The sequence below is a fragment of the Palaemon carinicauda genome, chromosome 44 (genome assembly GCF_036898095.1).
Source record: "Palaemon carinicauda isolate YSFRI2023 chromosome 44, ASM3689809v2, whole genome shotgun sequence".
In the NCBI taxonomy this organism is placed as follows: domain Eukaryota; kingdom Metazoa; phylum Arthropoda; class Malacostraca; order Decapoda; family Palaemonidae; genus Palaemon; species Palaemon carinicauda.
Window position 1 is genome coordinate 12,260,989 of NC_090768.1, and position 25,219 is coordinate 12,286,207.

Genomic DNA, 25,219 nt, shown 5'->3' on the forward strand with positions numbered 1-25,219 from the left:
CTTGTAGAATGGCTACAAGGAGTTTAATAACCAGCTGAAACCAACCACAACAGATACCCTACCAACTCCAAAGTCATCACAGAGACGGCTAGCTGCCAATCCAAAACATTGTTCTTCTGCCAGATGTTCTTGCAGAACAAAGAACTTAACCTACGATAATCTTGTCAGTACGATAGTGAGAGTCAGAATGATGAGGACACAAAACAGGCAGGAAACTAATGATAATGATGATGATATGAATAGACTGCTTGGTTGTCTGAAAGAATAAATCTCTGTCATGAGGCGCATGATAGTTTGTAATAGACAATGTAACATTCATGTGTGAAACATCCACTAAAACACAATATTTAATTTTCAATTCGAATAAGATTATTCTTAAATCTAACTTATTTAATTTGATACCATTGGATTCTTTAGCCCTGAAAATTGTGATTTATCTGTCAAAATCATATTTCTGTTATTTAGAGGCTAAGATATTGCGGAAAACCTTTTTCCCACAGCATCCACTTTGTAAGATCTAAGATGGCGGCCATATAAGAATCAAGGCAAATGGAAACGTTGTTTTTTTCTGATTGCTAAGTACCGACAAATGTATAGGTTTAATACTCTAGAAAAATCTGGTTGTGGTGGCCTATTGAATACGTCCTCCCCTGGCGTTCTGCAACACTGAGGTTCGATCTCCGCTTAAGCTTGATAGTTTCTCGTAGTGTCTGTAACCTTACCATCCTTGTGAGCTAAAGATGGGAGGGGGGATATGTAAACCTCTACATCTACCTGCTGAGTCATCATCAACCATTGCCTGGCCCTCCCTGATCCTAGCTTGGGTAGAGAAGGAGCTTGGGCGCTGATCATAAGTATATATATAGTCAGTCTCTGGGGCATTGTCCCGTTAGCTAGGGCAATGTCACTGTCCCTTGTCCCTGCCATATATGAGTGACCTTTGAATCTTCAAAATACATGGTCAAGCTGACTATTTACAGTTTTTCAAAGGTTTAAAGGCCACTCATGAATGGCAGAGGCAAGGGACAGTGACACTTCCCTAGAGACTGACCATATATACACATGATCAACGCTCAAGCCCTCTCTCCACCCAAGCTAGAACCAGAGAGGGACAGGTAAGGGCTGCTGATGACTCAGCCGGTAGACCAATGGGCTACCCCAAAACCCCCAACTTTAGCTCACAAGGATACTGAGGTTGCAGAGACTAAAGGAAGTACGAGTTTGAGAGGGACTCGAACCCCAGTCTGGGGAACACCAGTCAGGGACGTTACCGACAAGGAGGTGGTAACGCCAAAGGTACAGCCGTCCGGATTCACAACAAGTCATATGTATGAAGTTGCAGGTACCACGCCCTTTTTACCGATGGGTCTCTCAAAAGACGAAAGGCCAAAAGTGCCAGAAAAATCCGACAAGTTCAAACAGTGATTATCAAACGCGACTTATAAAATCTTCGCTGTGTAGGACTCGAAGGAAACATATACGAAAACTTTCGAAGGATCTTTTAAACTTTTTCAAAGAATCCCTCAGGACTCCTCCAATAGTTTATTTCTCGACTCCCTCCAGGATATTACTTCAGGAAGCGTAACTCAGTTTGACGTCCATCGCGAGATGTAATCGAATTCTTAACTTCCTGTCGAAGGGAAACTTTCGACTCCTTGCCACGGGCAGCAGGAGGTTTGGTCCTGGTGGGACAGACCTTCCAGGGTCAAGTTCGTAAACTGGGAATTTTGTATGAAATAACGGAAAGCGAATCGTGGTCAACAAATCAGAAGGTTTTTGTGAACACTATATAAATGCTTTTGACTAGCCTAGGTCTAAAGCCTTCAGTAACACTTATATAAAGGAATTTATTAACTAAAGAAAACCAGCATCCAACTTAGTATTAAAAAAAGTAAACAAAAACCCCTCTATTATCTAGATGACATTAAAACAAATACTGGCTGTGACAACAGTAGGCCTAGTGAACAGTAAACCAATGGCCTTAATAGGCTTACAAAATTACATGAGCTTATTATAATATAACATAATGGTCAATTGTTAAACGTTCACAAGCGTTATGTTCCTCATATAAATATCGTTTCCCTCACGACACTGAAAAACACACGTTAATCAAATAATAATGGCAATTACATAATCTAGTTTCTTTCACAGGAATTACTTTTTTACTTAATGAAATCATTGCGAGGTTGAATCTAAATTTGGAAAGTTAAGCGTCAGTTCGAGTATAGTAGAGTGAGGCAATTTTGGACACCTTTTTAGTAACCTTTGTACAAAATCTAAATTAATAATTTATGACCAAATACCAAACAAGTTTTCAAGAGAGGGAGGTCTCATCTATAAAAATGACTTGTTTCATAATCATCAAAGAATTAGAAATTCTTATATTTCAGCAATAAAAAAAAAATATCTTAAAGGCGAGGCAATTTTGGACACGTCTGTATCTCCGTTAAGCGTCAACACTCAGTTGAGCAAACTATGACAATTTGTGGTCCCTATCCATATAAATATGCTAGACAAATATTATAGACTTTTTGAGTCCGTAATCAAAGATTGTCCAATTTTGCCTCACCAAAAAAAACCTGAAAAGTTTGCCTGACCAATTTTGCCCGACCATGCCTTTGAAAACTGTCCAATTTTGCGTTACTTTATAAATATGTAAATCAAACTTTGTATTCGAGCACACAAATATACTTTTATGTATAAATCTGCATATATGTAATCATAAAAATTCAAAATAAGACATAAAGGGTGCAGTAAAGGGGGTGTCTGCCCAAGGTGACACCCTATAAGTGAGTGACACCCCGAGAGTTACATTTAAAAAAAAAAAAAAGTTTCTTTCTAGAGCGATGGTTATGATATGATTTTCAAAAAGTTATATAATATTGGGGACACTCTTAAAGCTGTTCACACTCAGGGGGTGAAACCTTCAAGAAGATTGACCAAAACATGGTAACATCCTCGAGAGGGGTGTCACCCCAAATGCTAAAAAAAAAAAAAAAAAACTCTACAATATACATTCTTCCTATAATAATTCACATATCCAAATGAAAATTTCAGGAATTGAAATAGAATATATTTTCACTGTTCCTGCTAATATCCATGTTGATAACTGCCATGTTGCCTTTTTGATATGGTGTTAAATGCAGCAACATTAGAGTGAACAGCATGATGAATACATCAAGGAGGGGCAAAGCTGATCCCATAGACAATATTCGTCCTAAGTTGTACCTATCCAGTTTATTTTTACCATTGTTACCTCATACTATGAACGAGCCATCAAACAGATACTTTTACCCACAAAAGAAAGGGATACAATCGAAGATTTAAGAAAAAAAGATGAAATGAAGAAAAATAAAAGGAAAAACACAAAGAAAGAGAGATAGAAACATGACAAATAATGGAAATACAAAGCAACCAAATATCTCTCGATTCTTTAAGAAAAAATGTGTCTGTAAATACTAACGTAAATACAAAAAAATATAAATTGACCAGGGTAATAAATAGTAATAATGGAACTGCTAGGATAGTCTCGATAGTGAATGATCAGGATTTATTCATACCTAAAATAAAAGAAATAAAAAATAAATTCAAATCATTGTGGAAGATATTAAGGAATGTCCATTACTTTGCATTGGTAGAGCAACAAAAGAGTTTTTAGAGGAAGAAGGAGGCAAAGTGACTCGCCTTGAGCTAGATGCTTGAAGCCACATATCATCATCATCATCATCTCCTCCCACGCCTATTGAGACAAAGGGTCTCAATTAGATTTCGCTAGTCGTCTCTATCTTCAGCTTTTAATTCAATACTTCTCCAATCACAATCTCCTACTTCATGCTTTATAGTCCTCAGCTATGTAGGCCTGGGTCTTCCAACTCTTCTAGTGCCTTGTGGAGCCCAGTTGAAAGTTTGGTGAACTAATCTCTCTTAGGTAGAACAACGAGCATCCCCAAACCATCTCTATCTACCCCTCACCATGATCTCAGCCATATATGGCGCTCGAGTAACCTCTCTTAGTTTCATTTCTAATCCTGTCCTGTCATTTAACACGCAATATTCTTCTGAGGGCTTTATTCTCAAATCTACAAAATGAGTTTCATTAATAAACCAAGATTCACGTCCATACAGTAACACCGATCTCACTAAACTGATATATAGCCTGATTATTAAACAGTATATAATTTTAGGCGACATGATTTCCAAATTGGACTTAACCTAGCCATCGTCTGATTTGCTTTTTTCAATCTTTCATTAAACTCAAATTCTAAAGTTCCTATATTAGATATCATAGTTCCTAAATATTTAAATAATTCTACCTCATTAATCCTTTCTCCTTCCAGAGATATTTCATCTTCCATTGCATATTCCGTTCTCATCATCTGTCTTTCTTCTATTTATCTCGAGCCCAACCTTATGTGATTTTTCATGCATTCTGGTAAGCAAGCTTTCCAAGCCCTGTGGTGTTCTGCTAATTAGGACAGCGTCATTAGCATACTCTAGGTCTGCTAATTTGATGTTACCAATCCAGTCCAATCCTTCTCCACCATCCCCAACCAATCTATGCATTACAAAATCTATGATGATAAACAACGTAGGTAACAACACATTCCCTTAGAGTACTCCACTGTTCACTGGAAATTCGTTTGATATGACGCCACTAACATTAACTTTGCATTTGCTATGCTCATGAACAGACAATTAAAGTTACATATTTGAGAGGAACTCCATTATGATGCAGGACTCTCCACAAAATTTGCCAGAGTGCATAATCAAAAGCTTTTTCATAGCCCACATATACCATCAAAAGTGGATTTCTATATTCTACATATTGTTGTACCACATGTCTTAAATGAAAATTTGGTCAGTACAACTTCTACCTTTTCTAAATCCTGCTTGTTCATCTTTCAGCTTTTCATCAATCTTTCTCTCTAGTCTCTTAAGAGTGAGCATTCTATATATTTTCATGACAGCTGACGTAAGTGTGATGCCTCTGTGATGATTGCAATCAGTCAGATCTTTTTTTGTCATTTTCACCAGCACTCCTAGTTCCCATACATAAGGCTTTGCCTCTTCACGCCACTTTCTACAAAATAATCTTGTAGGTAATCTGGGAGTCACTTCATTTTCAGGCAATATCATCTCAGCAGTTATTCCTTCGTATCCAGGGGCTTTCCATCTTTTGAGTTTTTTTAAGAATAGCTTCGACTTCAAACACACCTAATTCATTCATGGGCACATCAAGGTCTTCATCAGTTTCAGGTATATCAACCAAATTATTCCCTTCGTATTTCCTATTCATGACCTCACTTAAAAGTGTTCAATCCAACGTTGCCTTTCTTCATCTTCTTTTGTTATAACAAATCCATCTTTCTTTTTGATTGGTATATGCTTCTTTTTTCCATTAGGGATTTCATTAATAATTTTATGAGCAATTCCTACAACAAAGCCACTCCCTGAATTCTTAGCTTTGTCAGCCTCATCTGCTTTCGTCTAAATATTCTCTCCGATCATTCCTGATATTTCTTTGGACCTCACTATCAATACTGAAATACTGGGCATGCTCTGCCTTGTAATTTTCATTACTTCCTCGAAAACTTTCAGAAATCAATTTCTGTCTTTGTCTTCTTTTTATAGTATCCCAAGTACCATTTGATACCCATGGTTTTCTCCTTGTAACCGCATGTCCCAAAACTTCGTCTTTTAAAGTCTCTTAAGACTGTAAATCAATTCCTACATTCAGTTACAAAGATTTCTGTGCTCATCCTCTAGAAGCTTAGTTGTATCAAACTTAGGTATTCTATCTACATTTCTGTTGGGTGCTTTCAGTTTGAATATTTGTGTGGCAATGGGGAGCTGGTGATCACTACAAATATCTGCACGTCTATAGCTTGTTACATTTCTCAGAGTCCTCCTTCTCTCTTTATCAATGGCTATGTGATCTATTTGATATTTGTAATTGCCACATGGTGAAGTCCATGTATATTTGTGGATCTCCTGGTGCTGGAAAAAGAGACCTTCAGTAACAAGATTGTTTGTTGAACAATAACTTATATGTGCCACATTTTCATTTGCAACTTCGCCAAGAACCTCAATACCCATCACATTTTCTATCCCTTGATTATTCCTTCCAACTTTAGCATTGAAGTCACTAATCACAATTTTCATATCTCTCTAGGTTCTCATTTATTATTCTCTGCAGTTTTACAGTATTCATCTTTCCTTTCTTCATAGGAATCATTTTTTGGCGCATAGCAAACTATAATACTCATATTGCACTGCTTTCATTTAATTTTTGTAAGTAACAATCTGCTATCTACAGCTCTCCATTTGGTTATTCCCTTTTCTGCTCTTGCTGTCATCATCATTATTCCTACCCCTTCTCTTCTAACTCCATCTGTTCCTCCTGAATAGATATATGTATTACCTTGGTCTTAGAGTTCTTTACCAATCCCCTTACAACGTGTTTCACTTAGGGTCAAGATATCCAAACTATATTTCACAAATTCCTTCTCTACTAGCTGTAACTTCTCAGTTTGATTCATGGTTCTAACATTCCAATTACCAATTTTCAATTTTTCTTTAGTATTTACAAACCGGGAGTTTCTTAGCAACCAGCTACGCCCGGGACTGGGGGCAATTCTTTCATTTTCGCTTTCCATAGACTAACTAAATCCAGAGGATTCATTGGCTAAATTCATCGAAGAATAGCCAGTTTCTTAGTGATGCGCAGTGCCTATCTAAATAAGGCAAGTGACCCCTGCTGGTCCATACGAATTCCAGTAAGATCAACTGCCAGGCATCAGGAGTAGAGTATCATCCAGAGCACCAAACGGATACATATCATTTTCAAATTACAGATGGAATTAATGGTCCTTTATTTATGGAACCCATGCCTAAAAGAGAATGTTTAGTGCCATATTTAAAAGAACTGAAGCCATTTTTTGAGCATTTGGTAGAATTAAATAGACCCGTCATATATTCAAGCATTTAAATTGTCACGTAATTAGCTATAGTAAATATTGAATTGTTCACATTTATTTCCAATTTTGTACTTGTCCCTATTTTCTCATTAGTAATAGGTTTGATTATCATTTTCTATGAAAAGAAAACTTTTTTTTCTTCTTATAAATCAATATGATTTGCTATTGAAATAAATGACAGAAAATATTTTCAAAGAACTATCATTTATCTATATTTCTAGTCAAATTATTAAGAATATATGTGTATATTTATATGTATATATGTATGTATATATATATATATATATATATATATATATATATATATATATATATATATATATATATATATATATATAGATAGATAGATAGATAGTTTACAAAATCTATTACTAAATAACTTAACATTAGGAATTGGATGTTTTTTTTTTTTAATTAAGTATCCAAAATTGCCTTACCATTTTTCATGGCGAGGCAACATTGGACGCTAGATATTCCAAATTTTTTCATTCATTTTTTTTATTGTAAACCTTCCTTTAGCATCATCCACTAATTTGTTTTTAGAAAAAATAATTGCATGTATCATTTCTGAGAAACCCTAAAATGAAGGTGAAGCAATTATTGGACACCCATAATCAACAATTTTTTAGGGGTACTTAATACTTTTTAAAAAACAGAAATACTTATATTTATAAAGTAGAAGGTTTGGTAATTTATAATAGCATTATAGTTTTCGAAAATTATAAATAGTTTTAGAGATATTGTATCTGTCCAATATTTGCCTTGTCCAAAAAGCCTCTGTCCAAAATTGCCTTACCCTACTATATTATTATTATCTTTACCATTTACAAACTACACATATTTCTGAAAATGCAACATTTACTCTCCTAGAATATTTTTTTTCAGGTTTTCTGATCATTCTAAAAATTAGTAACGTTCACTGATGGCAGCATTGTAAAGGCAACGGCCGAAAATCGGAAGTTACAAAAACTTCTATTTACCTTCCCATAGATATCAAAATAACTACATTTTAACGGTAATATATAAATCCCAATCACCTTCGTTTGCTTATACATGGAATACGTACCTAACACTTGTAATTTGAGTATCAGAATAGAGGAAATTTTACAAAATTTGTCCAACCACATCGAAGACGCACAACAAAAGTAAACTGGACAAGTTGCAGGGCTACCAACCCCTGCGAGATAAACGGTATACAGTCGTACCAATATCCAGTAGTCAAGCAATAGACCATTTTTCTGGTTATCATTATCAAGATTGACATTGTTATTATTATCAATTCTTACCGAATAAACCCATTTAGCTAGTGAATACAATAATGATGTGCTCGAAAGACACGTGAAATCCCTTATAACACAAGCTATGCCACGATCCAGGATTAGAGAAACCTTATAAAATGGTCACCATATGTAGTGAGGCAGCTATGAAGAAAACCCGGAATTCGGATAAAGGCCGATTAACACGACCCGTTTTCCGACAGGCTGGCAGTCGGTTAACCGGCGTCTAGCTTTCTTACGTGTATTCAATTGCAGCTGTTCACACGACCCGTTAGGCAGACGGCGGCCCTCGGACGTCAGCCGTCCGAGTCGGTTCGGTTTTCTTTCCAAGAAACCTCGTCCGGTTTGACGGCCGTTAGCCATCCGTCGCAACCAACGGGTGGATGATGTTTTGTGTGAATGAGGACCTGTATCGTACCCGTTCGTTTTGTGGCCTACAACCCCGACTTTTCCTCATAATATAGAGTCATAGAAATTAGTTATTTTGTTGTTTACACCATGTATGAGAGGTTAATTGAACCTTTTCAAGGATATGAGGAGATATTTGATATGGCAAACAAGATGTATAGAAATAATTTACATAAATAAAAGATATGGAAAATGACTGGAGAGGCATTAAATAAAACAGGTAGATTTATCATAATTCTAATATTCTTGGCTGTGCATAAAGTATAATGAAGTTCCATAACTTATTTTATCAACACAGTTATCAACCAACATCTTATAGTGTAAAAATTATCGTAATTTACTCGGTGTTCACGTGACAGATTCCAAGTATACAATGAAAACCGCACGCTGGTAAACGGATACGGAACGCCTCATGTGAATGTACAACATTTTGACGGAGGTTAGCCACCACCCAGCCTGTCGGAAAGAAAACGGGTCGTGTGAATCGGCCTTAAATCAGAATAACGGAACAGACACTATACTTTATTATTATTATTATTATACCTTTTCATAGCATGGGATAATAAAGTGTAGGAACAAAAACTAGTAAACAATTAGCTGCATGCACAATTATTCAAAAGTGAAAATAGGTAAATTTACCCAATGAAAACAATCAAGCTAGGAATAGCAAACTGTCTTAAATTGAATTATTATTGATCAACGTCTTGACTTTAACGTTGTTTTAATTTCTCTTGATATAAAGAGCAGATCATTACTTAGCATTTTGAGCTTGTCAAAGATAGCACCAGATGGCAGAGGGGTAAATTTGTATTGTATTACAGGGTGTGATTTCGAACAGAAAATATATGTTTTCCTATAGTAAATAACGTGATTTAACCGAATTTGACCTTCATTTCACTCGTAAACAAACAGATCAACCTATTCGGCTAACTTTAAGTTGTCGAATTGGTTGATGTTATTACGGATGAAATGAAGGTGAACACCGGTGAAATCACGATATTTCCTACAGGAAAACATATATTGTATATTGTTAAATATAAACAATGTTGTCATATAGGATGGGTTAAAATATTTAAATATAAACACTTCCCTTACGGATGTGATGCGAACGATAACATTAGCAACGTTACCAATGATACACAGTGTTACCGACGATGACGAATGGTACACAGAGTTACCAACGGTACGATGACATTACTAGCGATAGCAATGCTAGATATTTGCATAGGTATTTCAAATAATTTTTCCATATAAGTTTTACACAATATATAAAAAGTACAAAAAGGGCACAGAACCTAACAAACCCCCCTAACCTAACCTAGTAGTATGACAGGTCACAAATCTCAGGTATTTACTGAGGACGGTAAAATTCTCCATGTTACGAATGATACACAGCGTTACCAACGGTAGGGTGACATTACTAGCGATAGTAATGCTAGATATTTCCATACGTATTTTAAATAATTTTCCCAAATAAGTTTTACACAATATATAAAAAGTACAAAAAGGGCACAGAACCTAACAAACCCACCTAACCTAACCTAGGAGTTCCCCGGTCACAAAATACATATGACTATTGAGGAATGACTTACCTTTTTGCAATTAATATTATCTTCCATGGGGGTAGACGACTTTTTCCCAAAAATGAACCTTTATAATAAGTAACGGTATAACCACAACGACTTTTCTTTTTGGTTTTTGGAGTGATGGTTTCGGTATTACAATAAAATACGTGAAAGACTTTCCTGTAAGATAGGAGGGAAACGGCACTTGGGGCACTGTAAGGGTTGAGGAATTACGATGTGTGATTTCAGGAAATTATAACCATTGGCTGAAGAATAATAAAAATCACCATGGAATTTAGCAAATGTTTTAGGAACGGAATACTGAAGCCGTTATAAGTATCTATAACTTCCTCCATCGCAAAATAAGAAAAAATAAACCTCACTTGAAATGACGGACACCTTACTAGGTCAAAGGTTACAAGTGAAAAGGATTTGGTATGAACAGAGACAAAGGAAGGGGGTAGGGAAATATCAGTAAACAACCCCCTTGTGTAAACTTTGAATAGGTACCCGTTCGTGATTGGTTAACAAAAAAACAACGGAGTGTAGAGGGTAAACATGAATGAACTGTATAGGGAAACTAGTCCAGAGAAAGTATTCATGTATGATAAATAATATTGAATGGGAATATAAAATGAGATGATTTTAAAAGGAATAGGATAATAAAACGAGTAATAGGAAGGGGAAAAGCTTCTGCACAGGGGGGAGGGGTTTCAGCGCAGGACGTAACTGGTATGCACGAACGAAAGAACGTACGGGTGGTAATGATAGCATGCAGGGTTGCCAGGTTGACCTTTTTCGGACCAAAAAAGTTAAATTTGACCTCTTTCCATGCTAGATACCTAAATTTGGCCTATTTGAAATTGGTTAGACTTAAATGCTATACTGTATATTCGACCTTTTCCTAGTATCAGGGTGGCCTTTTAAAGGTGCAATTCATCAGACGTTGGCGTTTTCTCATTTGGAAAACCTGGTAACCCTGATAGCATGGAAAGCTAAAATTTGATCTACATCAGACGTTGGCAGCACTGGTTACTGTATTTTTTCATGAGACAATCTTTACAACGGCGCCTCCAAAGTTTATTCAGATATACTGTTTTGTATTTTCCTCTGATTATTATACATTCAAGAAGTTAATGTATAGAGAAGAAAAGGCTTGTTTTACGATTATATATCGTTTCCCCAGTATGTTTTCCCCACCCAAAACCCCGAGTTCCCACAGGGGGTCCCCCATTATCGTAGGATATAGATGTATATATAGGCTATTTCTGAAACTATTCATTTTCGACGGGAACAAGTGTCATTTTCGAAGGGAGCGTAATTTTTTCTATGAGAAAAAGTAGTATTTTTCCTAGGTTACATTGCCCTGTAATACACTACAATAAAACCGGCTTGCGGAAATGGGGTTGTTTTGGCCATTTTTCAACGGGAGTTTTGTGGATTATTAGACTACCCGATCTAGCAACACTGACTTTACTGACTTTGTTATAGTCACCTTTTCCAAAGGAAACATGTAAATTAGACAGTTTCGCCTTAAGAGTTAGATTTTTTCCCCCAGTGATAAGCGCTGTGACATTCCATTTAATCAGTGCAGTACATCTGAGGAGATTAATCAGAATAAGTGCGTAATTGCTTCTACATCACTTAATTGAAGAATTATCTGCTACAAGAACTTGTAGGTGAGGACAGTGAGAAGGACCTCAAGGTCTTACTTTGAGGACAGTGAGAAGGACCTCAAGGTCTTACTTTGAGGACAGTGAGAAGGACCTCAAGGTCTTACTTTGAGGACAGTGAGAAGGACCTCAAGGTCTTACTTTGAGGACAGAGAGAAGGACCTCTAGGTCTTACTTTCGTACTTCATACTTTTAACTTAATTTGCGGTAATGGTGGATGGTAAAATTGTCGTAGCCCTTCGTGTTTAAGAATATAAGATACCGTATCTGTAATCTTTGGACATCCCTACAGGGCAGTATTAGTACCAAACTTCTTTCTCATACTTAGGGGATGGCGAATCCTACTCAAAAGGTAGGCTAACCGGTATTGTTGTACTGTATTACCGGGCAATGTAAACTAGTTTTTTCAATAATACAGTACAATACCGGTTAGCCGAAAAAACTAGTTTACATTGCCCTGTAATACAGTACAACAATACCTATATATATATATATATATATATATATATATATATATATATATATATATATATATATATATATATAGGGCAATGTAACTGTAAAACCTTACCAAAGTTTCCTTAGTGAACAAACTTTTTCATAGTTTATGTGTTTGCAGTGAATTTTACCTTCGTTTCAAAGTAATTGTTCCAGTTCCTTCCTGTTTTTCCCACACACATAGGTCCCTGATTCCAGCTGTCTGTTGAGAAGGGAGGTGGATAGCGAGAGAATGGCTTACTTGCAATGAAAATAAAGGTCGAATTCATTAAAAGCGCCCTATTAATTGTAGAAAAATGTTTTTTTATTACAAATGTTGTCCCGTGTTAAACTATAAGTTTACCCATTTCAACCTCAACCCTTCCTAATGAACCATGTAAGGTTGGGTTAGGTTAGGGTTGCCGCCATTTGTTGGTACCAAAGTCAAATGTGGAAATATTAAGTGGCATAGGAAACCTTATTTTACATGTGTAAACGTCGTCACAACTACAGAATTAAATGTGCATAAACTTACCTTTTACTGCATCAAGATATTGGTCTTCGCCTACTGGGGACCGAAGGGCTGGTGTTACTCCTTCGGTTTTCTTCTGCTGGTCTGGACAAAAGTATTGATATTCTTATCTAACCGATTCTTCACGGGAAAATTATATTCCCGAACAGTGTAACATAATAAGACGGCTTAGAACACTATCACTTAATGTTAAATAAAGATAGCAAAGACATGATGTTCAATACTTGACAAGTCAAAGACTACATAGTACAATACATACTGAATGAAGACACAGATAGGGAGGTTGAGCCCAAATTCCCAATAGCACTCAAATGGGTATGCTATTTAAAGATGCCAGATACTCCCATCCGAAACGAATGGCTCCATCTATTAAGTGAACAGTTAAACATTCAGGGCTGTAATGGTGGAGTTCGGTTGTAAATTTTGCGACATATTATTTCATAATTTGCATTACTACGTCAGTATATTTTATTCTTATATTTATGACATTCTTAAATTTTAGATAACTAAATTGTAATTTTACAAATAGGTACATTTATAGATTAAGAATACATATCCTTATTTTTCTGTCTGTTTCTCCAAAAACATAATAGCTATGTTTTATAATTTAGTTAATTTTCTTGTAATTTCAGGTATTGTATATTACAATCCTTTTTAAATGTTCTATACAATATCACGTCCGAATAAAATAAAATATACTGTATATCTCATTTGTTAAACTTAGTCATATGTGATGTGTAGTCATACATTTGATTACAGTTTGTAAGCCATTGTAGGATGATATTAGGTGTATATAAAACACAATTGTAATCTTTTTTTATTGAAATGGAAATGCATGATGCACTCATGTATTCTCTTTAGTAATATAAACTAACAAATCTATAGATATGCAAACAAAATGAATAAAATAACTCACTAAATTGAATCATATAAAAATAATCAAAGGGGGTGGAAATAGAAATAAGGTAACATACAAGTAAACCAAAAATGAAAGATACCTCACATCAAAGGGACTTTAATAAATTATACATAAGAAAAAATAACAGTAAATATTGTACATAAAAATTGTAAACCAAAATAAAAAATAAATAAACAAGCAAGCTAAAATTACGACATGAATTACATGCAAATAAACTCTAATATAATCATAAATATGAGAAAACATAATACTTAAAAAGGATTTCTTCATGAATTGAATAGCCTACATCGTGCAAACATAAGACAAAGCAAGTATGCAAACATAGAAAACACAGACAGTGAACACACATTCAATGTTCATGAAAATACAAATACAAACAAATACAGTTCACAAATACTGTAAAATGTTAGTCTTTATTTAGGAAACAGAAAAAATAAGAAGACAAAAACACTAACAAAATAAAACGTTGAAGCAGTGTACTCCTTTAATGCTATTCAGGTGTGCAAACATGCTGAAATATTCATACACTTTTAAGTTAAATTAAAGTTGAATATAATACTTACCACTAAACATGTTCCTAACGCCAAATATGTCAGCTCCTGAGAAATATCAAAAATTTTAAGTAATTTTTATTTTTCCTAACATACTTACCGAGAACTACTTTCTTAGGAGTCACTGGTGATCTCCTCTCCATCGACCAGAGTTTTGAGTAAGTTAACACCCCCCCACTCCGCGCTCTAAGTAGCCTTACCCCCGGCATCAAGGAATGTGCCCTGAGGGTAGGATTAAGGTAGGTCGCTTGCTTGCTGGGTCAGCATCCTCATTAAGTTCTATTGAATTAGCATAATGCTAGCAAGGGAAGAGAGGCACTCGGGGAAGGAAGGGAGGGCCATTACCCGAAAGTAGTTCTCGGTAAGTATGTTAGGAAAAATAAAAATTACTTAAAATTTTTTATTTGTTCCAACACGAATACTTACCTCGAACTACTTTCTTAGGAGACTTACACTTTAGGAGGAGAGAGTGCTATTCTGACCCACTGACCCGGCCGTGGAGGCCAAAAGGCCTCTGGATAACGGGCCCTACTAGAGAGCGGAAGCGAGGGTAACTACACAAAAATTCACGTTAGTGTCTAAGTACTCACCCTTTGAAAAACTTCTTTTGACGTTCCTTCTCAAAGCGTAGCCGTGAAGAATGTGTTATTTTCTGGGAACAGACGGTACTCCCCGAAGAGGCAAGTAAGCAACTGGGTAGGAGGTAGGAAACCGCACTTGTGCCTACCGGTCGCTAGTCTTGAATGCGCCTGGGGTTTTACCATTACACCGCTTGGAGGGCGGAGATGACTGCTCCAATGGAGAACCCATCCAAGGATTTTCTTGAGTAGTCCTTGAGGTAGTGGGCAGTAAAGGTTGACTAGTTCGACCAAGTACCTGCTCGCAGGATTTGCCCTATTGCCATGTTTTTCTCAAAGGCTAAGGAGGTGCTCAGGCCCCTGATGTCATGAGGTCTGGGAGTGCCTGGCATCCTCCTTGTAGGTTCTGGCGATAACCTGTCTCAGCCAGAAGGAGATGGTGTTTTTGGAAACTTGTTTCTTATTAATACCTGTGGAAACGAAGAGGCTCTTGATGCCTGGTCGGAGATGCACTGTCCTTTCCAGGTATTTCCTAATTGATCGCACTGGGCACAATTTTAAGTCTTCTGCATTGCCTGTCTTAGGGATGGCAGGAATTGAGAAACCTTCAAACCTCGGGTCCCAGACTGCTGGGTTCTGAGTCTTGGCCACAAAAGAAGGCACGAACTTGAAGGATACTTCTTTCCACCCCTTTGAGTGAGAGACGTCGTATGACAGTCCATGGATCTCTCCCACTCTCTTAGCGGACGCCAAGGCCAGCAAGAAGACGGCCTTGAGGGTGAGATCTTTGTCTACGATATCCTTCAAGGGTTCAAAGGGGGGACGACACAGCATCTTCAGGACCTTGGCTAAGTCCCACTGGGGCACCCTCCTCGCCTGAGGGGGGCAAGACTGCTCGAAGCTTTTGACAAGCATCGCTATGTGTCTCGAGGCCCCCAGGTCGATGCCCTTCAGGAGGAAGACTTGGCCTAAGGCAGCCCGAACCCCTTTTATGGCTGGAATTGACATTCCTACTTTGTCCCTAAGAAACACCAGAAAATCTGCTATGTCTGGGACAGAGGCCTTAAGAGGTCTAATGTGCCTCTCAGAGCACCACTTCGTGAAGGAGGCCCATTTTGCCTGGTATATCGCGGCTGACGACTTTCTCAGGTATAGAGACATTCTCTTAGCCGTGGAGGGAGAATAACCTTCTTTCTTCAGGAGCCGCTGGATAGTCTCCAGGCGTGAAGACGAAGGGAGAGTGGGTTGTCGTGGAGCTTGAGAAAGTGAGGCTGGTGCAGAAGGTCTGACCTGGCGGGTAGAGGCCACGGCGGGTGACTCGTTAGGTCTTTTAGGTCTGCGAACCACTCCCTCTCCGGCCACCAGGGCGCTACCAAAGTCATCTTTAGGTTTCGGGCGGCCCTTACTCTGTTGAGCACCTGTCTTATCAACGTGAAAGGGGGAAAAGCGTACACATCCAGATTGTCCCACTTGTGCTGAAAAGCGTCTTCTAAGGCTGCTTTCGGGTCTGGTACAGGGGAGCAATAGACTGGGAGTTGGGCGTTGAGTTTCGTTGCAAAGAGGTCCATCACCGGGGAACCCCAACGCTGAATGATGAGCCTGGCTACTTCTGGGAGAAGGGACCACTCTGTCCCTACTATCTGGCCCATTCTGCTGAGGCCGTCGGCCAGAACGTTTTTCTTCCCGGGAATGAACCTTGCTAACAACACCACGTGATTTTCCTCTGCCCAATTCAGAATCTCTATGGTGAGATCGCACAACTCCCTCGATTTCAAGCCTCCCTGCTTCTTTATGTATGCTACTACCGTGGCGTTGTCGCACATCAACGCCACAGTGTTTCCCTTTAGCAGACTTGTGAAGTGTAAGCACGCCTTCTGGACTGCTTTTAACTCCAGGATATTGATGTGGAGTTGCTTTTCCCCTTCCAACCAGGTACCTCGTGCCGTTCCGTCGAGGAGATGGGCTCCCCATCCTTGGTTGGAGGCGTCTGTGAACAGAAGTAATTCTGGAGGGCTGGTCCCGAAGGGCATCCCCTTGAGGGAGTTCGATTGGCAGTGCCACCATTCCAGGGAGGGTCTTGTGTCTGGAAGGACTGGAATTAGCACTTGTTGTGAGTCCGTCTGGCACCAGAGGTTCTTGAGATTCCATTGGATGGATCTGAGCTTTATCCTCCCTTGGGGAACTAGTTTCTTCAATGAGACCAGGTGGCCTATCAGCCTCTGCCAGTCTTTCGCTCTCCTGGGTTGTTCTGATAGGAACGGCTGAATGATGTGCCTGAGGTTCCTTATCCTGTCCTCCGAAGGGAAAACTTTTCCTTGAATGGTGTCCAATGTCATCCCCAAGTAGTTCATTCTGGTGGACGGGGATAGATTTGACTTCTTTGGGTTGATGACAATCCCCAGATCTCTGCAAAACTGGAGGAGACTTCTCCCTTGTTCCTCCAAGAGGGCCTTTGAGGCGGAAAGGAGCAACCAGTCGTCCAGGTATCTGATAAGGCGGATGCCTCGTTCGTGAGCCCACACTGAGACAGTCGTGAAGACTGTCGTGAACACCTGGGGCGCTGTTGACAGACCGAAGCAGAGTCCTGAATTGCAGGATCTGGGAACCCCAATTCACCCGGAGGAACTTCCGACTCGAGGGGTGGATCGGAATTTGGAAGTATGCGTCCTTGAGGTCGACGGTCATCATACAATCTTTCTCCCTCAAGGACAGCAGGACTGACTTTAGAGTGTCCATCTTGAAGTCCGTCTTCTTGACGAACTTGTTGAGAGCTGACAGATCTATAACCGGTCTCCACCCCCCCGTCGCTTTCTCTACCAGGAACAGGCAACTGTAGAAACCTGGCCCTGGGAGAGGAACTTCTTCCATGGCGCCCTTTTCTAACATGGAGGATACCTCCTCTTGAAGGGCGGTCCTCTTTAACGGATCTTTGGGAGCTAGCCATTCCGTCCGGTTGGCCGGAATAAGAGGGGGTGGATTCGTCAGGAACGGGAGTCTGTAGCCCTCCCTTAGGACGGACACTGTCCAAGGCTCTGCCCCTTGAGCCTTCCATGCTTGCCAATGTTGTCTGAGGCATCCCCCAACCCGAGGCTTGGGCGGGGATAGGGGGCCTCCCACTCTACCTTCTTCTAGAGGGGCGGCCTGATCTGCCTCTCCTAGAAGCGGAGTAACCCGACCTGAAGGAGCTTGAGGGCGCTGCAGCTCCCCTGCGGGAGGGTTGCGGTGTTGAGGACCAGGAGGAAGAGGGGGCCTCTCTCCTCGTAGCGCTGGAAGAGGCTTGGGGCGTCGCGGCGCTGTCCGAGACGGACCTCTTGTATGGAGGTCTCCTAGAAGTTGCCGGTCTGGTGACGTTGGCCTCCTCCTTTTTCGAGACCTTTTCCATTAAGGTCTCTAGCTCTTTCAGAGGAAACAGAGACTCTCCCCACAGGGGCAGGCTGCGAATTGCTCGCGCCTCCCTGTCCGGTACCTTCCGAGACACTTTCGTAAGAACAGTGTCTCGCTTACGGAGAACCCAGTTGGCTGTAAGGAAGAGAGACTGATAGGTTAGGAACTTGAGGGTTTTACCCCAGGAGGTAATGAGGTCCCTCATTAGGCCTTGCTGATCAGGGTCCTCGGGGTCGAAGGAGGCTTGAACACCCACCAACGTGTAAGTCCACCAGACGTTAACCAAGTCTCGCGACATCTCCTCCATCATGGAGGCCTCTGCTGGTGAGAAACAGACTGGGGCCGAAGAGGCTCTGTCGTCTGAGACGCCTTGACTCAGAATGTCCACGGCCGTCTCCACTTTACAAGGACCTGGGCGACGTCCTTCGGGCACATAGACCTTCCCTTGGGCTTTGAGGCCCTGGAGCAATTTAGAGGCACTCTGGGTCTTGTGAGCCTTGGCATTGCTGGCCACCACTTTGTCAATGTACTCTTGCCCTAGAACTAGATCTCGGGCCAGAGGGAGTGCCAGGGATGACTTAGGTTGGGAGGGAGTTTGCATGATTCTCGGCAGGCTCGACCTCCAGGAATCTCCATCTGTAGCTGCAGGTTCAGCTATTTCGTGGTGCCTTCTGATCAGGCTAACCACTCTCCTGTAGGCGGAGTCTTCCGTCGGGGAGCCCTCCCCCCCGTCAGCCGAGGTCTCGGCCTGGGGCGGGGGAGCCGGTTTACCGGGCACGCCGACTGGACGCCTAGCCCTCGGGGCCAGGGGCGCCGTCCTGCCGAGGTACTGGACCTCATCTGCGGGTAAGACCGCACCAGGGGCTCGGGATAGTGTAGGAACCGCTGGTTCAGCGGGGACTCTCGTACGCCCGAAGGCTCTGGGTGCTGAGGGCGCGGTTCCCGTGGGCTGACCCGACAGCGGAAACCGTTCCTTCCGACCTGAAGGCCGCACCAGCTGGGCTGGTTCGGCCTGGCTGCCTGGTAAGAAGCGCGTTTCCCCCCGCTGGGCGGGGTGAATCGGAGGCCTCGAGGACTTATGCTTTATCGAGAGGTCTTTCCTGCGAGCCAGGTCGCGAGGGTCAAGGCTGTGCTTGGAGGGCGGCCGCCTTGGGGACCGCTCACTGGACTGGTGGTCCGGGGAACGAAGCACCTTCGATTCCCGCGACGATACGTAGATCCAGGCGCCACCGGGAGATACACTTCTCCTATACTTACGGCTCGGGGAGCGGGAGCGCTTCCTGCTATAACGAGAGCGCGACCTCGACCGGGAACGCTCGCTCCTGGACCGCTCCCTGCGACGGCGGTGTTTCACCCTGACCTCTTCCTCTGACGAGGAATAGACGTCCGATGAGCCAGACGACACTGTGTTCACCACGTGTCCAGCGGGGACTGCGGGGGACTTCTTCGGGCGTTGAATGCCAGAGGTCGAGGGTTGGAGGAAGTCATCAGGAACTTCCGTGGGGAGGGTTGGGAACGACTCAAACCGTTCCATGCCCGGGAGCCAGGGATCCAGGGTCACATCCATCCTCAGGGGTTACCTACCTGGCGTCTTCGGGAGCCTCCAACCGCAGGCATCGTTACCTGAAGGTCGAACTTTCCTCTGGTTGTCTCCCCCTAAAGAGGAACCAGAAGCACAGGCCCACGAGGGTGGCGGTGACACTGAGACCGCGTTACTACCCCACAAGGGGTCGGAGGAGGAAGCGTGCCCCCCTAGCACAAGGGCCGACTCTCCGGACGCACTACTGGGTCCTTCACTAGCCCTAGAGGGGCCCGCTATTGGCACTGCACTAACACTGGGCTCCTGGGATAGGACGCCTTGTTCAACCACCACACTAGACTTACCTCGCCCCCTACTCTGTGTAGGGGATGGCGAAACCGAGGCCCCGTTGGACCGCTCACTGAGTGACGGTATCGGCGAGGAAACACTAATTTTCCTGGGGGAACGTTTCGCTGATTTCCTCTTTTTGGTACCGTAGCGTACCCACTGTATATCGCTCCAGTCTACACACTCGGGGCACGTGTCTGCTGATGAGCAAACTTTTCCCCTACAGGAGGAACAAAGGGAGTGAGGATCCACTTCGGGCTTGGAGAGGAACGCTCCACACGATTTCCCGGCTCTAGGCCCAGGACAACGGCGAATCTGCTCCATAATGCACACAACGCACGACACAAGCACTAAGGAAATCAATTAAAACACTGGGTAAGCACACGGTTGAAAGGTGAACGCACAGGAACACTTGGGAAAGCACATGGAAAAACGCAAGTTGCCACGCTGGGAACACGTGGGACACAGAACGCACACAAAGGATCGACAGAGATACGAGAGCGAGGGTTGTGAACGCCTCGCGACCAGAGAACTTAATGAGGATGCTGACCCAGCAAGCAAGCGACCTACCTTAATCCTACCCTCGGGGCACATTCCTTGATGCCGGGGGTAAGGCTACTTAGAGCGCGGAGTGGGGGGGGGGGGTTAACTTACTCAAAACTCTGGTCGATGGAGAGGTGATCACCAGTGACTCCTAAGAAAGTAGTTCGAGGTAAGTATTCGTGTTGGAACAAACATTATTTCAATAGCTGTATGACCAAATGAAAAAGTTTGAGAAAAGTGTATTGCGGATGCCTTGACCTTAATCTTATATCCAATATCAATGGGGCTTACTCATTAGTAGCACATATCTCATGTATCAGATTGTTAGTGCTCACCGTTCTTTGTCCTTAGGGAACCTGTGAAACACAGTGTGTGTCTTATTCACAGTTTTCGCCATGATTTCGTTTGTGTCAACTGTCAAATTCTGAATATAAATAAACAGACGACAAACGATATGCTGTACATACAACGCCATCTGAACTGAATACTGAGCGGTCAAACTATTGTGTTCACTTTGTGGTTGCCAACCAGTGTATTAACATTCATATTTTGAGCCTTCCTATCTTCCTTCAGTATATAGTCTTTGATGTAAACAATGATGCCGGAATCATGATGTTCGGTAAAACTGGAACCTATTATTATTTTTATTATTATTATTTTTATTATTATTATTATTATTATTACTATTATTTGCTAAACTACAACCCTAGTTGGAAAAGCTGGATGCTATAAGCCTAGGGGGCCCAACAGGGAAAATAGCCCAGTGAGGAAAAGAAATAAGAAAAAATAGAAAAGAAGTTTCAGAACAAATAACATTAAAATAAATTTTTCATTAATAAACTAAAATACTTGAAAATAACAAGAGGATAAATCTCTCTCTCTCTCTCTCTCTCTCTTATATATTCATTATATTAAACGTCTTTCTGGTACGTCTAAGAGTGGTCTAGTGTTTGAAATTTAGGTTATGATAATCGATGCAAAATTTGGTAATTTACTAACATGTTGTATTAAATGTACATGACTGGGGTTCGAGTCCCACTCAAACTCGTTAGTTTCTTTGGCCGCTGCTTCCTCTCCATCCTTGTGAGCTAAGGATGGGGGGTTTAGGGGTACCTATAAGTCTATCTGTTGAGTCATCAGCAGCCATAGCCTGGCCCTCCTTGGTCATAGCTTGGGTGAAGAGGGGGTTTGTGCGCTGATCGTATATTGTCAGTCTCTAGGGCATAGTCCTGCTTGATAGGGCTATGTCACTGTCCCTTGCCTCTGCCATTCGTGAATGGCCTTTAAACCTTTAAACCAGTTCTGGGTTTATTTCCTCTCCTTAGAATATAAACAGATTAGGGAACATGTAATCAGAAGGCTGACCATGATTCATGTTGTGAATAATCCTTGGAAACAGTCCACGGTACCAGAGAGCAAGAACGGTACAGTGTTCCTTCCCAATCATGAATTGTTCCAACACGGAGTACTTACCTCGAACTACTTTCTTAGTATCTGGGATCTCCTCCCAACCAACCGGAATTTTGTGTAGTTTACCCTACTCCCGTTTTCTATGCGGGGTAACCTCTGATGGAGTGATACGCGCCATGAGGCGACTTGGGGTCAGAGAGCATGCTTGCTCAGGTCTTGAGCTCCAGTAAGTTTTCTGGTCGCGTCGTGATAACATCTCGACGCTTTCTCCTTACCCAGTGCGACCCTTTGTGTCCCCGACCCCCTTTGTGTCTCACGCGGTCCCCACGTGGTCCTATTGTGTTCATTCCATACCCTTTCCCTCTGTGTTCGTCGTGTAGGGGCAGCTTATGTTCTCCTACAGCCACGTGTCAGGAGTGCGAGTCCTGGAACGAGGTACAGTGGGTGCGCTACGGCACCAAGAAGAAGAAGGCGTCCAAGAGGTCACCTAGGAAGCCGAGCCTCTCCTCCCCGCTTGCTTCTCCTGATGCATCGTCGGATAGAGCTTCTCAGCCGTCTTCCCCTACCCAGAGTAGGGGACGAGGTAAGTCAGTTGCGGGGGAAGAGGCCCATTGCTCTTCCCCAGGAGTCTAAGATTTCTGCTAGTGGGGATGTTTGTCGGTCCACGCAAGTGGGGGGCCTGAGGGAGGGACGGGAGTGTGTTCGGATGACGTAGTCCTGGTGCCAGCGGGGCCCGTCTCTTCCGATGATCCTATGTGAGGAAAGGCTGCTGCAGCCTCTTCCCCCGCTTTATGGGCCTGTATTTCATGTACGTCGGCAGCCGGGGGAGACGCCGAGAAGGAGGACTCACCATCATTGAATCCCCTCGCATGGGCGCCGCCGAGGACGCCCTTCAGGTCGCTCATAAGACTGGAGGAAGAGTTTGAGGCGTGGTTCCCAAGCAAGAAGTTACCTCGCTCTCCCCCAGTGCCTTCAGCAATGTTCCCTCCCGTCTTCCTGGAGCCTTCGTCACCTACGGACTGAAACGAGGAACCACCAGCGACGCGGGACGACTCGGACCCTTCAGTGCGGTCCTACAAATCTTCGGGCTCCTCTTTCGAGTCATACTCTTTCTCCTCGGAGGATGGAGCGCTGAGGAACCAGTAGAGGAGGCGAGAGAGGTCCTGCAGAAGGAGGTCCCGTTTCCGTTCCAGATCTCGCCACGCCAGGAGGCATGCTAGATCCCCCAGAAGGAGGCACAGAAGAAGCCGTTCCCCTAGGGAGGAATGGGTGCGTGTCGCCATCCCACGCAGCCACCTCCTGGGAGCTTCAGCAGTTCCGGGTACCTCTGGCTGGCCCCCAAGGGCTCGTTCTCCCGCTCTGAAGTTCATCCCCTACAGCAGGTTCGAATGTCGGAGGGAATCCTCACTTCAGGCTTCGGCCGACAGGCATAAGTCCGCGAAGGTTACGACTCCATCCGCCCGGTGGAGAGAGTCGCCCCTTCGGTCTGGCAGCCATGTCCCAGACTCCAAGACTTCGAAGTAGGGGTCCGAACTTCGGAGGGAATCCTCACTTCAGGCTCCGGCAGACAGGCATAAGTCCGCGAAGGTTCCGACTCCACCCGTCCGGCGGAGAGAGTCGCCCCTTCGGTCTGGCAGCCATGTCCCAGCCACCAAGACTTCGACAAGCCGGCCAGAACGGGAAAGACAACCAGCAGCCACGAGGAAGCCCGCAGCAGCTTGGTCCTCCGTGGGGAGAGACAAGTCCAGGACGGAGGCCTCAGTCACAGCGGCGATGCCCGTCCTCCATCCAGAACCGCCGAAGTCGTACCATGACAAAAGGATGCCTCCGCCCCAAGCGGGGCCCCCCGTTGTAGGAGCACCTTCTCAGGCAGAGGAGCATCCGACGGAAGGCCTAGGAGATAGCGCGGAAGGCTCAGCGGACGAGTCCTCCACATTACTTAAAAGTACTAGCCCTCATCAGACGCCACCACCGGCTAGACGAACCAAAGCCCGCGACGAATGAGGACTGACTCTCGGGCCTCAGCAGGTTGGCGGATACCCCCGTGCAGCAGAGGCCCTCACTGGCTGGCTCCTAGAGCTCCTTCGCCATCCTCGCTGTGTCTCCTCCAGCAGACCCATTCATCGACGGAAGTCATCGCTCCAGGTCTCGGTCGACAGGCATAAGCCCGCGAAGGTTCCGACTTCACTCGCCCAGCGTAGAGAGTCGCCCCTTCAGACTGGTAGCCTTGTCCCAGCCTCTGGTTCTTCGATGGCCCGCCCTGAACGAAGGAACCAACCAACCAGCACGGGGAAGCCCGCAGCTCCATGGATCTCCGCAGGAGCTCCAACCGTCCAGCGGAGGCAGCTGCTGGTTCGACCAGGCAGCATGGCATCCATACCCGGTACCACGACAGCTCCATTCAGGCTTCGTGGTCAACCGCTGGTATGCCAGGGTACTCACACCCCATGGATTCCCCGGGAGGGGGTAGAAGGGGGTAGACCCATGACGGATACCTCCGTCCCGGTGGCTCCATCCGTGATGGAGCCAGCCACGCCATCGTCCCGGCCAGCCCCTTCCAAGCATCGGAGGCGGCCGCTGACATGGCAGGGTACTTGCACCCCATGGATTCCCCGGGAGGGGGTAGAAGGGGGTAGACCCATGACGGCTACCCCCGTCCCGACGGCTCCATCCGTGATGGAGGCAAAGTGGCTTTCCCCCCTAGCGGGTCGAACAGGGCTCTTGCCGCTCCAGTGCCTGCCTCAGTGTCTCTTCGGCTCCGTCCGCCCGTCGGATGTAGACGTTGGCATGCGTAATCTTTACCTCGCCTTGCCCCCCCCGTAGAGGAGCTTCGACTCCACAGTTAACCTTCAGACCGTCCTACTCGGGCTCCAGGAGAGGGAGTTCAGGCCGTGCCTCTCGAAGGAGGTAGGAGGGGAAGCCCCCTACTCCGGCCGACGCCTCAGGTGGGGGGATGCCTCAAACGATCTTGGCAAGCATGGCGGGACCACGGAACGGATCCGTGGACCGTAGCAGTACTGAAGGAGGGGTACAGGTTGTCCTTCCCAGCGGACCCCAC

General features: G+C 43.5%; 1 long non-coding RNA gene across 1 annotated transcript in view; it reads right to left on the reverse strand.

The window, feature by feature from the left end:
* Positions 1-13,141, reverse strand: part of LOC137634486 (uncharacterized) — a 22,657-nt gene extending 9,516 nt beyond the window's left edge. The window contains exon 1 of the long non-coding RNA XR_011042516.1: positions 12,913-13,141. This is a non-coding gene — a long non-coding RNA (uncharacterized lncRNA). The remainder of the gene's footprint in view (positions 1-12,912) is intronic.
* Between the last annotated feature and the right edge of the window lie 12,078 nt (positions 13,142-25,219).